The 13,651-nt window shown below is 46.1% G+C and overlaps 1 long non-coding RNA gene and 4 other non-coding genes across 5 annotated transcripts; all 5 read left to right on the top strand.

The window, feature by feature from the left end:
• Positions 1-2,746: 2,746 nt before the first annotated feature.
• On the top strand, positions 2,747-13,090 carry LOC119962919. Its single transcript, XR_005459992.1, has 7 exons — positions 2,747-2,943; positions 3,629-3,716; positions 5,392-5,445; positions 6,621-6,671; positions 7,887-7,939; positions 9,116-9,168; positions 12,265-13,090. It is a non-coding gene; the product is annotated as an uncharacterized LOC119962919 (long non-coding RNA).
• On the top strand, positions 5,492-5,610 carry LOC119963960. Its single transcript, XR_005460217.1, has one exon. It is a non-coding gene; the product is annotated as a small nucleolar RNA SNORA26 (small nucleolar RNA).
• LOC119963961 lies at positions 6,740-6,858 on the top strand. Its single transcript, XR_005460218.1, has one exon. It is a non-coding gene; the product is annotated as a small nucleolar RNA SNORA26 (small nucleolar RNA).
• Positions 8,000-8,119, top strand: LOC119963962. The gene has a single exon (XR_005460219.1). It is a non-coding gene; the product is annotated as a small nucleolar RNA SNORA26 (small nucleolar RNA).
• On the top strand, positions 9,229-9,348 carry LOC119963963. Its single transcript, XR_005460220.1, has one exon. It is a non-coding gene; the product is annotated as a small nucleolar RNA SNORA26 (small nucleolar RNA).
• Positions 13,091-13,651: the final 561 nt, after the last annotated feature.

The following is a 13,651-nucleotide window of genomic DNA, read 5'->3' as shown; positions in this document are numbered from 1 at the left end:
TGCCGCTGGCCGGGGGAGCTTCTGCCAGGGCTGGGGGAGTAGTGGGGGGGTGGCCAGTAAGTGGGCTGTGGGTGGACAGACACGGAGCGCCATTGCCGCGGCCTGCCAGGCAGCCATGCAGCTGCGCATGCTGCTGACTGCCCACTGTAAACTTAGGGCCACAGGTCGTATGGGTATACCCCAGGGCACTTCCCCAGTAGCCTCTGTCCCCAGCCAACCCATCAGCGAAATGGGTGCACTCCAGCGCAACCAGCACAATCTTGTTAGCTGGGATGAATGTGTGTGGGGAGCGTAATGTGTATGTGCGGCTGCAGCTTGTCAATCACTGACCCGGTAAATCCTGCACCGTTTCTCATTGGAATTGATTGTGTTCCACGTGGCTCCGGTGCTAGCCCCTCCACAGTCGTTGAATCGATCCAGGTTTGGTGCCAGTTTTGCCCTGGTGTCAACAGTTATCATCATCGAATCATAGAATTTACAGTGCTGAAGGAGGCCATTCAGCCCATCAAGTCTGCACCGGACCTTGGAAAGAGCACCCTACCCAAGCCCATACCTCTACCCTATCCCCGTAACCCCCACTTTTTTTAAAAAATAATTTTTATTCAAATTTTCAACAAATTTTAACCAACAGCACGGAAAAAAAGAGAAAAAACAGTAACCCCCCCCCCCCCCCCCCCCCAAATACAGAAGAAATAAATTAACAAAAATAATAATTAAATAACATGGAAACAAATACACATACCCAGTAAAGAACCCCTCGCCCATCCCCCCCCCCCCCCCCCCCCCGGGTTGCTGCTAAAATTGACCACCCCCAATGCTCTGCCAGGAAGTCTAGAAATGGCTGCCACCGCCGGAAGAACCCTTGCACCGACCCCCTTAGGGCAAACTTGACCCTCTCCAGTTTGATAAACCCAGCCATATCGTTGATCCAGGATTCCATGCTCGGGGGGGGCTCGCATCCTTCCACTGCAAAAGAATCCTGCGCCGTGCTACCAGGGGCGCAAAGGCCAGAATACCGGCCTCTTTTGCTTCCTGCACCCCCGGCTCCGCTGCCACCCCAAAAATTGCAAGCCCCCAACCCGGTTCAACCCTGAAACCAACCACCCTTGACAACGTCTCCGCGACGCCCCTCCAAAAGCCCTCCAGCGCAGGGCACACCCAAAACATGTGGGTGTGGTTTGCCGGGCTCCCCGAACACCTGACACACCTGTCCTATCCCCCAAAGAACCGGCTCAGCCTTGTCCCAGTCATGTGCGCCCTATGCAGCACCTTTAGTTGAATTAAACTAAGCCTCACGCAGGAGGAAGAGGAATTCACCCTCTCCAGGGGCTGGTTTAGCTCACAAGGCTAAATCGCTGGCTTATAAAGCAGACCAAGCAGGCCAGCAGCACGGTTCGATTCCCGTACCAGCCTCCCCGGACAGGCGCCGGAATGTGGCGACTAGGGGCTTTTCACAGTAACTTCATTGAAGCCTACTCGTGACAATAAGCGATTTTCATTTTCATTTCATTCAGGGCATCTGCCCACTTTCCCTCATCAATCTCCTCTCCCAACTCCTCCTCCCACTTATCCTTCAGCTCCTCCACCGAGGCCTCCTCACCCTCCTGCATCACTTGGTAGACTGCCGAGAACCCCCCCTCACCGACCCACGTCCCCGAGAGCACCCTGTCCTGAACCCGCCTTGGCGGCAACAGTGGTTAAGGGGTTTGGCAGAAAATTGGAGTTCAGATCACAATCAGATCAGCCATGATCTTATTGAGCGATGGAGCAGGTTGGATGGGTCAAACAGCCTGTGCCCCAGCCTCTCTTTCTTCAGATCTTAAGCACTCCACATTGATCAACTCCATGGGCGAAATTCTCCGACCCCCACGACGGGTGGGAGAATAGCGGGAGGGCCTTCCCGACATTTTTGCCGCCCTCCCGCTATTCTCCCCCCCCCCTCCCGCCGAAGTCCCGACCCGAATCGCTGCAGCCGTTTTTTTACGGCCGGCAGCGATTCTCAGCTGTTAGATGGGCCGAAGTCTCAGCCCTTTACGCCGTTTTTACGAACGGCAAACACACCTGGTCTTGCCGTTCGTAAAAACGGCGTGACTAACTCGCTATTAATAACCATGGCACCGATTGGCACGGCAGTACCACGGCCGTGCCAAGGGTGCCATGGGCCCGCGATCGGTGGGCACCGATCGCGGGCAGCGGGCCCGATGCCCGCGCACTACTTGTCCTTCCACCGCCCCGCAGTATCCATTCGCGGGGCGGCTGAGGGGCAACCCGGCCCGCGCATGCGCGGGTTTCGCGCAAAAACGCGATGACGTCACCTGCGCATGCGCGGGTTGGAGTCTTCCAAACTGCGCATGCGCGGCTGACGTCATATGACGCGTCAGCCGGCGCTAACTCCAGCAAGCGGGCTTAACGATTTTCGTTAAGCCCGTCTTGCCGGAGCCTACGGCGTCGGGCTGCTAGCCCCGACCGGGGACCAGAATCGGTCCCCGGTCGGGAAGGGGCGCGCTGCCGTAAAACCGGCCCGGGTTTTACGGCAGCTTTACGATTTCTCCCGTTTTGGGAGAATCTCGCCCCATATTAAAGGTCTATCGACAATAGTGCGAGATCTGGTCAAGGTGAACCCAAGACTAATCTCCATGGACTCCATCGGCTGTCAGAGAGCCACGGGCCGTGAGAGGAGGCGGGGCTCAGTGGCCCCGCCCATGGCTGTCACAGGAGGCGGGGCTCAATGGCCCCGCCCTCAGACTGTAAAAGGAGGCGGGGCTCCGCGGCTCCGCCCTTTCCTTGCCCGCGTTGATGGTGTTTGGGAGCTCCGGATCGCGTCGCTGAGATCCGGGGCCATCCGCACTGACCGCGTGCTGAGGAGGCCGGGCGATCCGCCACTTGGCCGCGGAGTAACTCACCGGCTAATGAGGAGAATGAGCCGTCAATGCATCGCATTCGGTAAAGTGGGAAGTCGGCCTGGGAACTGGGGCCCGCGGCCTGGTCTGGGCGTCCGCGGCCGGTCTGGGAACTGGGGCCCCGCGGCCCGGTCTGGGAGCTGTGGGCCCGGCCTGGGAACTGGGGCCCGCGGCCTGGTCTGGGCGTCCGCGGCCGGTCTGGGAACTGGGGCCCCGCGGCCCGGTCTGGGAGCTGTGGGCCCGGCCTGGGAACTGGGGCCCGCGGCCTGGTCTGGGGACCCGTGGCCTGGTCTGGGGACCCGTGGCCTGGTCTGGGGACCCGCGGCCCGGTCTGGGAGCTGTGGGCCTGGGAACTGGGACCCGTGGCCTGGTCTGGGGACCCGTGGCCTGGTCTGGGGACCCGCGGCCCGGTCTGGGAGCTGTGGGCCCGGCCTGGGAACTGGGGGCCCGCGGCCGGTCTGGGAACTGGGGGCCCGCGGCCTGGGAGCTGGGCTCCGGGCAGGCAGCCTCTGCCTGGCTGATGGGGTGAAAGGCGTTGCTGCAGCCGCAGGCTGTTCGGGCGGCGAGGTTGATGGTGAAGCACTTTTTCTGGGTTCTCCAGGTGAATCGGTTGAGAGTTCCCGCTCCAGGGAAACGGAGATTCATAAATGAAGGTGAAGCCGCCAGGCCGAACTGGTGATTAATTTGGTGAATAGATTATTAACATTCTTTTGATGTTTCTGTTAAAGGAGCTGCTGATGAGAGGAATGGAGATCGGGAGCAGATCTGCTGAGCTGCAAAATCCCCCAAGTATGAATGGGATTGAATAATATGCAGGTGAGTGTTGATATTGAAAAATAATTTAATTATTGCTTAAAAATGTGGAACTTTTTAATCGAGTTTATTGTTTGAATGTGTAACTAATATCCCTGAAGCCTAAAACTGATTGGTATGATCAATTAAAAGATGTTATGCTTGTACAGCATGGATGCTCTTCTGAGATTGCCACTGAAACAAGTTGTTAGGAAGCTAGAATGAACTTCACATTGCACATAACAATGTCGTCTGGGAGTACGTGATGCTCATATTGGTGTCAGAATTTTAAAATAAATTTAGAGTACCCATTAAGGGACAATTTAGTGTGGCCAATCCACCTACCCTGCACATCTTTCGGTTGTGGGTGGTGATATCCCGCAGCCACTGGGTGAATGTGCAAACTCCACATGGACAGTGACCTGGGTTCTCGGTGCTATGAGGCAGCAGTGCGAAACTCTGTGCTGCCAGAATTGAGGATTATCCCAGATGCAAATCGCTCACCTTGGTGCCCAATGAGTGAGGTTTAGATTACCCAATTTCAGATTTGTGCAGTCCTTCACACTATTACATCTATTTACCTGTCAACTGTTCCCTCTGAAAAATGCTTCTGACAATCCAGTACTTGAAGATATGCGAGTAGGACATTTCAATAAATGAGATTCCCAACTTCCAATGAATTTAAGACTTGAGAATTGATGCAATTTTTAGAGTGAGTGCATTTTGGTTTAAAAATCAATGAAACCATATTTTAATCAACTTGGAATCCAAACCACGACCCTGGATTAAAATCCCATCATCTACTAACTTGAGTTTCCCAAACTGTCGGGGTGTAGTGAACCTTGTGACGCTATTTGCATAAAATCTCCATTAAGATGGAGCTCTCATCACAGATTGGGAACTGGAATGAATAATCAGGCTTCAATGGGTGAGATTTTATGGATGTTGCTGGAAAATTATTTTTTACCACTGTGAAATTGATGCCAATCCTATTCCAGACTCCTGCTTAGTTTTAGGAACTGGCATGTCAGTGACTGCAGTGCAGGCCAAATGCCCATGTGCAAGATTCTGAGGCCTCTTCGATCAACGGCAGGAGTTAATGTGAAGTTAATAACGTTCCATTTTAAATATGTTCAGAAAATCTGGATCGCAATGTTTCAGTGATTCATTTGATGAATTGCGTTGCCCAATGTGAAAGCCCAGATTTGATGCCTGGCACATCTCTGAGTGCAGTGGGGTATTGCCCCCACATGGTTTGAAGTAAAAGTGAAATTGTTCTTGTTTTACTGGCCAAATAATCAATTTATGCCCTTGGTTCATTTGATTTAAAATGATGCAGGAAATGTATGGGATCTATTATTTTGACTAATGTCTGTTACTGTGTTAATAAATCTGAAGGGTGTATGATCAGCTAATGCACCCCATTTTAGCTTTGCCCATCTGAGACAGACACCTTAGGTGGCCAACATGGGGGTGGATCGTTTCTCAAATCCAAAGCAAAGGAGTTGTCAGTGTTTTGTTCCATGTCAAGTGGAACATATTTTTTTCTAGTTGTCCTTAAATCATTATTGTAATTTGTCCTTTGGATCAAATTCAATTGCAAGATTTCCAATGTAATTAATTTTGTTGACTTGATTTGTGAAAATCTAAATTTGGTAGTTTGCTGGTTTATCTCATTTTATTTTCTCTGCTTGCAAAGGGAGGGAATTAGCAGAACCAGGACTGAAGATGGACGCACGAAATATGCCATGAGGTATGATTTGGGAGAGAACCGTTTGCCCTTAAACACCACCCAATCATTGCCCATCTAAGACTGACTGTGTCTTTGGTGACCAACACAGATGGGTAGATTATTTTCTCACTCAAACCCAAAGCAACTGGACTGTCTGTGCTTTGGATCCTGTCGTGAGGTACAGCTATATTCTATACCAACTGTAATTTTTTTGTTCAGGCTCTGCAAAGTTCATTGTAACAAAATGAAATTGTCTGTTCGGATGGCTGCCATCAGGCTTTGCAAATACTTGGTTTCCTCTTTTGCATGTAATCTTGGCAGTTTCATGCTATGGTGCCCATGGTACTATTACAGACCAGCACTGATTCTGAAGAGGGTACTTTCTTAACTGCGTAACTAGGGTGGCACCGTGGTCAGCACTGGTCCTGGGTTCAATTCTAGCCTTTGGTGACTGGAATTTGCACTTTCTCCCCGTTTCTGCTTACCAGAGGTGCTCTGGTTTTCTCCCACAGTCCAATGAGGTACAGATTAGGTGGATTGACCATGCTGAATTGCCCCTTAGTGTCCAAAAGCTTGGGTTATGGGGCTAGTGTGGGTTTGAGCGCTTAAGTAAGGTGCTCTTTCCAAGATCCGGTGCAGACTCGATGGGCCAAATGTTCCCCTGCACTGTATATTCTGTGAAATGCTTGAATTGAGCTATATTCTAAAATTTTAGTACAGTTTTTTTTCCCGCACCTAGTGGTGCACAAGGCAGAGTTTCATGTTTCCATAGTTGGGTTTTGCTGGAAGAGGTTGCTAGGCTGTCACCAGAGACTTCTAGCTTGAGGGCCGCCACTCCACATCCAAGCATGACTGAGCAAGTTTCTCTTGCGCTTACTATCTGCAGTTGAATATGTTGGAAGGATTTTGTAGGTTGGTACTCAACAAGTTTCCATGTAATGAATGTGCACTCTTTGGCCATCAAGTCCTGGGGTGGAACTCTTCACAGGTTTATGGCTTGGGCCAGGTAACTATCCACTGTCCCGCAAGACCTCTTTTGCCAGCTGCTAAATAATCGCACTTTTGATTTTTAAATAAGATCCTTTTAATCATTCAATTGCAAGATTTTCAGATTGATTAGTTTTGTCGACTTGATTTGTGAAAATCTAAATTTAGTTTGTAGAACAAATCTAATTTTATTTTCTCCATTTGCAAAGGGGTGGAATGAACAGAACCGGAAAAGATGATGGGCATAAAGATGCCATGAGGTAGGTATGATTTGGGAGGGAATCATTTGCTTCAAGGTTTGGATTTTATTTTGCGCCTCCTTCCATTATTGCCCATCTAAGACAGACGGTGTCTTAGGTGACCAACACAGAAGGGTAGATTATTTTCTCACTCAAACCCAAAGCAACTGGACAGTCGGTGCTTTGGATCCTGTCGTGAGGTACAGCTATATTCGATAACAACGGTAATTATCTTGACGAGAACAATCATTGTTCAAACTCTGCAAACTTCACTAACAAAATTACATTGTGTTTCAGGCTGCCATCAAACTTTTGCAAAGAACTTGGTCTCCTCTTTGGTTTAACCTCGTTTGCATGTAGTCTTGGCAGTTTCATGTTATGGTGCCTATAATACGTTTAGGCCATACTGCTTCAGAAGAGGGCACTTTCAGAATTGCAGTGCAAAGTGAGCTATATTCTAAAATGCTCTTGTGCAGAGCTTAGCCAAACATAAATCCAAGGTTGTTTCTTTTCCCGCACCTAGTGGTGCACAAAGCAGATTTTTATGTTTCCATGGCTAGTTTTCCAAGCAACAGATTTGTGTGCAGTTAGTGTTGTACTGAGAAGACAAATCCCATCCCCTTCTCCCCTTCCCTAATTGGCAAATTGTCAACCTGTTCCAGGTGCTTGTAGCATTGCACACGAGCTCTTAATGTCAATGTTCTCTGTTGATTGTTCTTTTGTCTACTATGCAAGTGTTGTGTACGTTCCCTTGGCCTCTGAAAAATACTTACCACTGTACTTCGGTGCATGTGACAATAAATAAAATCAAACCAATTGCCTGTTGGAAGGATTTTGCTGGTTCAGTATCAGTGTGGTGAATGCACCCTCTTTAGGATAGCGTGGTGGTTAGCATTGTGCCGAGGATCTGGCTTTGATCCCAGGTCACTGTCCATGTGGAGTTTGCACATGCTCCCCTTGTCTGCATGGGTCTTGCCTCCACTGCTCCAAAGGTGTGCAGGGTAGGTGGATTGGTCATGCTAAATTGTCCCTTAATTGGGGAAAAAAGAATTGGATACTCTAATGAATGTGCCCTCCTTGGCCATCAAGTCCTGTGGTGGGATTCTGATCCTGAGCTAGCTCAGGCTGGAGTGCTACCCAGCTCCTAGTGTAAAGTCTCTGCACTGATTGTAACTATATTGAATTGTGCTGTATATTCTAAATAACTTGACTATCTATTTTAATTTTCTCAAATAGATAACAACCAGAAAAAAAAGGTTCTTAAATATTAGACCTCGAAGAACATTCAGGTATGTGTCGGAATTAAACACTTAAAACATTGAAACCTCATTCCCTACCCTTTGATAGCTTTGCCCATCTAAGACTGGCAGTGTCTCAAATGGCCAAGATAAAGGGGGAGATAAAAATCCTCACTCAAACCCAAAGCAACTGGACTATCAGTGCTTTGGATCCTGTCGTGAGGTACAGCTATATTCCATAACTGTTGCAAAGTTCACTGTTAAATTGTGTTTCAGACTGCCATCAAACTTTTGCAAAGCACTTGGTCTCCTCTTTGGTTTAACCTTGTTTGCATGTAGTCTTGGCAGTTTCATGTTCTGGTGCCCATAGTACATCTAGGCCAGTACTGCTTCAGAAGAGGGCACTTTCAGGACTGCAAATGTGTGAAGTGAGCTATGTTCTAAAATGCTCTTCTGCAGAGCTCAGCCAAACATAAATCCAGCCAGTGTATGTTGTTTCTTTTCCTGCACCTAGTGGTGCACAAGGCAGATTTTTGTTTCCATAGCTAGTTTTCCTGGCAACAGGTTAGTGAGCTGTTCCAGTGCTTGAGGGGAACCACTCTACATTGAGCATGAGCTCTTATCGCCTGCTGTTGGTGTGTTGGAAGGATTTTGCAGTTGAGTATCCGTGTTATGAATGCACCCTCCTTCGGATGGTGAGGTGGTTAGCACTGTGCCGAGGATCTGGCTTTGATCCCAGGTCACTGTCCATGTGGAGTTTTCACATCCTCCCCGTGTCTGTGGGTCTTGCCTCCACTACTCCACTAAGGGGCTGGTTTAGCTCACCAGGCTAAATCGCTGGCTTTTAAAGCAGGCCAGCAGCACGGTTCGATTCCCGTACCAGCCTCCCCGGACAGGCGCCGGAATGTGGCGACCAGGGGCTTTTCACAGTAACTTCATTGAAGCCTACTCGTGACAATAAGCGATTTTCATTTCATTTTCAAAGGTATGCAGGGTAGGTGGATTGGCCATGCTAAATTGTCCCTTAATTGGGGAAAAAAATAATTTGATACTCATGAATGCACCCTCCTTGGCCATCAAGCCCTGTGGTGGGATTCAGATCCTGAGCTTCCAGCTCAGGCTGGGGTGCTACCAATTCTTAAAGGTAAAATCTCTACTTACTGTAACTATATTGAATTGTGCTGTACATTCTAAATAACTGGATTCTATTTTAATTTTCTCAAATAGATAACTGAACCAGAAAAAAAATGCGTACAAATTGGACCTGGAAGAACATTCAGGTATGTGTAGGAATCAAACGCGTAAAACATTGAAACCTCATTCCCTACCCCTTGGTAGCTTTGCCCATCTAAGACTGGCAGTGTCTCAAATGGCCAAGATAAAGGGGGAGATAAAAATCCTCTCTCAAACTCAAAGCAAAAGGATTGTCAATGCTTTGGATCCTGTCGGGAGGAACAATTATTATTTTGGATGGCACTCGTGCTTACTGCATTTTGCAGAGAAATGGTTAACACAGTAACTGTACCAGTTAAAGCCAGACTTGCATTTGTATAACAGCTTATTGGTTCTCCCAAACTCATTGTAAATGATGAGTTAATTTATTTGTTTTTTTTGTTCTGGGTTCCTTTTGAATGTGAAATCTTCTCCAGGGCAGTGAATAGCTTAACCACTGCAAAGGTAAAGGGTCCAAGAATTAACCTTTGTTTCATGATCATTTGGCAATCTTAACTGGTGTACTGGTTTAAGTGCTTGTCACTCTGGTTGGTGGGAGGGGGGTGGTTAGACAGGCAAACATTGGGTAAGGAATTAATTCATGCTGATGACTGGTAACAGGAGCACAAGAAAGGAGTTTTTAACGTAACTTATTACCTCAATTTGTTTTTCTCGGGAAAAGAATAAACTGAATTAAATGAAGCAATGCTTAAGTAGCACATCTGGAGAAATATTGACAGGTATGCAAGACAGTGGGTGTTAACCACTTGAGGGCATTGCAGATCTCTTTGGCCATCTAGACAGACGTTGGGTTAAATTATCAAAATGGGATGGTAACTACCCTGAATTTGTGGGCAGCAATGAAAGAGTGGTGCTTTCCTCACTGAGGTGTGGTGTCTAAACTAGGAAGCAGAAAGGTGAGACTTGGAAAGATAGCATAATGGGGGGAAAATTAACATTATTTAAAATGACAAGCTGAAGGAATGAACCGCCACACTTCTAAAAGTAAATTTTCACTGCCACAGAGGTTGCTTGCCATGATGAGATTTATCACAAGAAATTAATAGGCCCTCAAGTCTGACTGCTGTTTGCTCATGATGATAGTGAGCACTGATGGCGCAAATTGCCTTGTACAGCCATTTTCATGGTTGCCCATTCCATTCTCTAAAGCATCTACTCTATCCAACGTTTGTGGAACTGCATTCGCATGGTTTCAGTGGCCAAAGAATGCAACCTGCAATGCATTTTCTTCCTGCTCTGTATAATTACCATTCGTGTTCCCAAGGAATATAGCCTTGACCCTCCCTGTTATCAACATGCTGCTCCTTGGTGATGCCACCTGAACATCTAGCATACTTTTCCACAAGCGCTGACCAACACCCAGCTTTACCGTGCCTCCACTTCTCAATCCTGCTTGTGTCTCTAGTTGCCACACTACTTGTTTGACATCCTACACTGGATGTGCAGCAACCTCTCGCAATAATTTTTGGGAAGGTCAAAGCCACTGTCTTTATTCAATTGTGAGCTCCTATCCTTTGTCACTGGTTTCATCTCTCTTGACAACTGTGGGACTAAGCCAGACTTTTTGCAGCCTTGGTGTGTAATGTTTGACCATGAAGTGAGCTTCCAACTTTTTCACCTCCATATGATAGGCTACATCTGCATCGCCTCAACTGAAACCCTCATTCATGCCGTTGCAACCTCTAGACCAGGGGTGGGCAAACTTTTCCGTGCAAGGGCCGCATTCAGAAATTCACAATTCACAAAGGGCCGCATAGTATATTAAGTAAAATAATTACTTCACCCGGTTATGATTCTGGGCGCCTCATATAGAACATAGAACAGCACAGAACAGGCCCTTCGGCCCTCGATGTTGTGCCAAGCAATGATCACCCTACTCAATTCAACGTATCCACCCTATACCAGTAAGTAACCCAACAGCCCCCCCACCCATTAACCTTTTAAAAAATTTTTTTTTTTTTTTTTGTAATGACTTGGTGGGCCGCAGAAATACCTTTGGCGGGCCGCATGCGGCCCGCGGGCCGTAGTTTGCCCACCCCTGCTCTAGACTCTACTATTGCAACACACCTCTGGCTGCCCTCCCATGTTATACACTTTAAACAGGTCATCCAAAACTCTGGCTGACCTACATTGATTCCTGCTTAAGCAATAACTTAATTTTTAAATACTCCTGCATCTCTTCAAGTCCCTCCATGATCTCATTCTTCCATGAGCTTCTCCATTCTGACCTCTTGAGCTTCCCCTGTTGTAAGTGCGCTGCTATTGGCAGCCATGCCTCAGCTGCCAAGATTATAACTCTGGAATTCGCTCCTGAAAAATATCTGCTTCTCTTTTTCTCCTTTTCAGACGCTCATTAAAATCACGTCTGAAGCTTCTGTTCATTTGCCCTAATCTCTCCCCTGGATCAATATTTTTGTTTCATGACATGCCAAGATATGGTTAGCTATTTTAAATGTGCTGTGTAAATACAAATTGCTGTCTCAGATCTCATAGGGAGGTACATTGATTTCCACTACTCCCATGGGATTTTTCGAAGTTATGAAAACTGAAGGCGAGGATGTGGAAGGTAGTGAAGGTGTAGAATGTTATCAGGGGATCACAAAAAAAAAATCTGTATTTTACACTGAATTGCTTGCAGTGCAGTCACATTAACCTAATCTTTAATTTCTGTTATTGACGTTGGAAATTTAAGATTTTGTGGTACAGTGGACAGTTGGCTGTCAAATATGGAGCACAAGTTTTTTTTGGATTTCATTAGGAGATGTAACTCTTTTGCCTTGCTGCATTTGTGGAAAATGCTGAAATTTGATTTTTAAAGAACTTCCTGTGTACTTTAAAATACTTTTCAAACGTTCTAGTCTTAAAATAATTTTATCTTTGCTAGAATAGTACTGAATTTTTAAATTGCCAATGTTGATAGATTTCTTTTGGAAAGTGGCAATTCGGTCGAATTAGCTGAATAAATGAAAATTATTTCCTGTGTGCCAGGTACCGCTATCATAATGGTTGTGGGCCACGGTAATTGGAAACAGCTACAGAATTGAGTTAGAATGCAACTAATCCCTTTTGATTTGTCATGCCAAAATTGTGTTTGGGGGGCGGGGGGAATTGCATGTTTTTGATTTGTAATTTTCATTTTGCAGGAATAGACAAAATACAAGGATTTGAATCTTGCCGAACAGTATTGCTTGCTTGCGAACAGCTACAAAATGCAGACACCTCTCCTCTGATTTTGCACCCAAATCATGGGTGTACAGGGCATGTGGCATCTGTGCTGGGTCCGTGACCCCACTGGCGGAAAGACTCCAATGTTCATATTTAAACTTACTTTGAAACTTCATTTCCAATAACTGATTTTTTCCTCCCCAAGCGTATAACTTTCTATGACTGCAAATTAAAACAATTTCAGTTGAACATGCACATTCTTACATTTACACACAAACTTTGTTTTACATATATTCCCATTTCTTTAGAAATTTAAACGAGTACAAGTACGATCTTGTTTTTACTTTACAAACTATGACTTTAGATAAAGCAAACACATACAATGTCACAATATTTCGTGGTTCCACTGCATTGCACTATCCAAACATCCAAGCCATCTCCATTCTCACCAAAAGCATACAAATTCCTGGTTTTCAGCAAGTGGGTACACAAAGTGATGACTGTAGATTTTGTTGTGTTGACGTGTGTCGGCCTCATTTGATCAGTATTCCTTGCCGACAAACCCGGCCTGGCGGTGACCAGCACACAGCCCAGCCTCACTGTCTGTCCACCCGTGGGCTGCGACCCTGAGTTTGAAAACCCCTGCTTTAAATGAAACGTTTGTTAACATAAACATGGGGTTTATGTGTCTTGTTTGAAAGCATGATGTTGTGGATCTTTAAGAAAGTTGTACAAAATTGAGATTAGACATGTGAAATAAAATGAAAACTCTTCAAAATAATAAAAGCTGCATTTTATTTATTAGCCAGTATCTCTGCCTCTGGACTGTGTATAAAGCTATTTTTGCTTCAGCTTTATGATGGATTATTTATTGTAGCTGTTCATCACAAATGTGGTCATTGCAATCTGGAATGTTAGCACTGGAGTGAATGAAGGGACATCTTCAGTTACTGGAGGAAAATGGTTAGTCAAAACAATCAAGTACCATTTGACATGGAAATTACAGAAAATGTTGCTAGTGTAGACCTAGCTCAAAGTATTTTGGTGTATGGACTGCCAGATGATTCATTTGAAAAGAACAAACATTAAAGTGAAAAATAAAAATCTTTGAATTGTAAAGCAATGCAAGAGAAAATTACTAATGGGAAGGATTAATATTTAAGTTCTGTATGTATTTCTTGGCCTCTTTCTGCTAGGAAAAGAAAGCTGGGCAAACTAGGTTTAGCTGTCTGATACAAAGGACTTAATTCACAAGCTGGCAAGGCAGCAAACTAAAAAGTTAAAAGCAAGTATTTTCTTTAATTTCACAATCTGACAATGTTATACAGGAACCTCTCAAGCAGCTTGGATCGTTGAATGTAATTT

This window comes from Scyliorhinus canicula, chromosome 3, assembly GCF_902713615.1.
Source record: "Scyliorhinus canicula chromosome 3, sScyCan1.1, whole genome shotgun sequence".
Taxonomy (NCBI): Eukaryota; Metazoa; Chordata; class Chondrichthyes; order Carcharhiniformes; family Scyliorhinidae; genus Scyliorhinus; species Scyliorhinus canicula.
The sequence above is the reverse complement of the archived record's forward strand: the minus strand, read 5'-3'. Positions and strand labels throughout refer to the sequence as shown.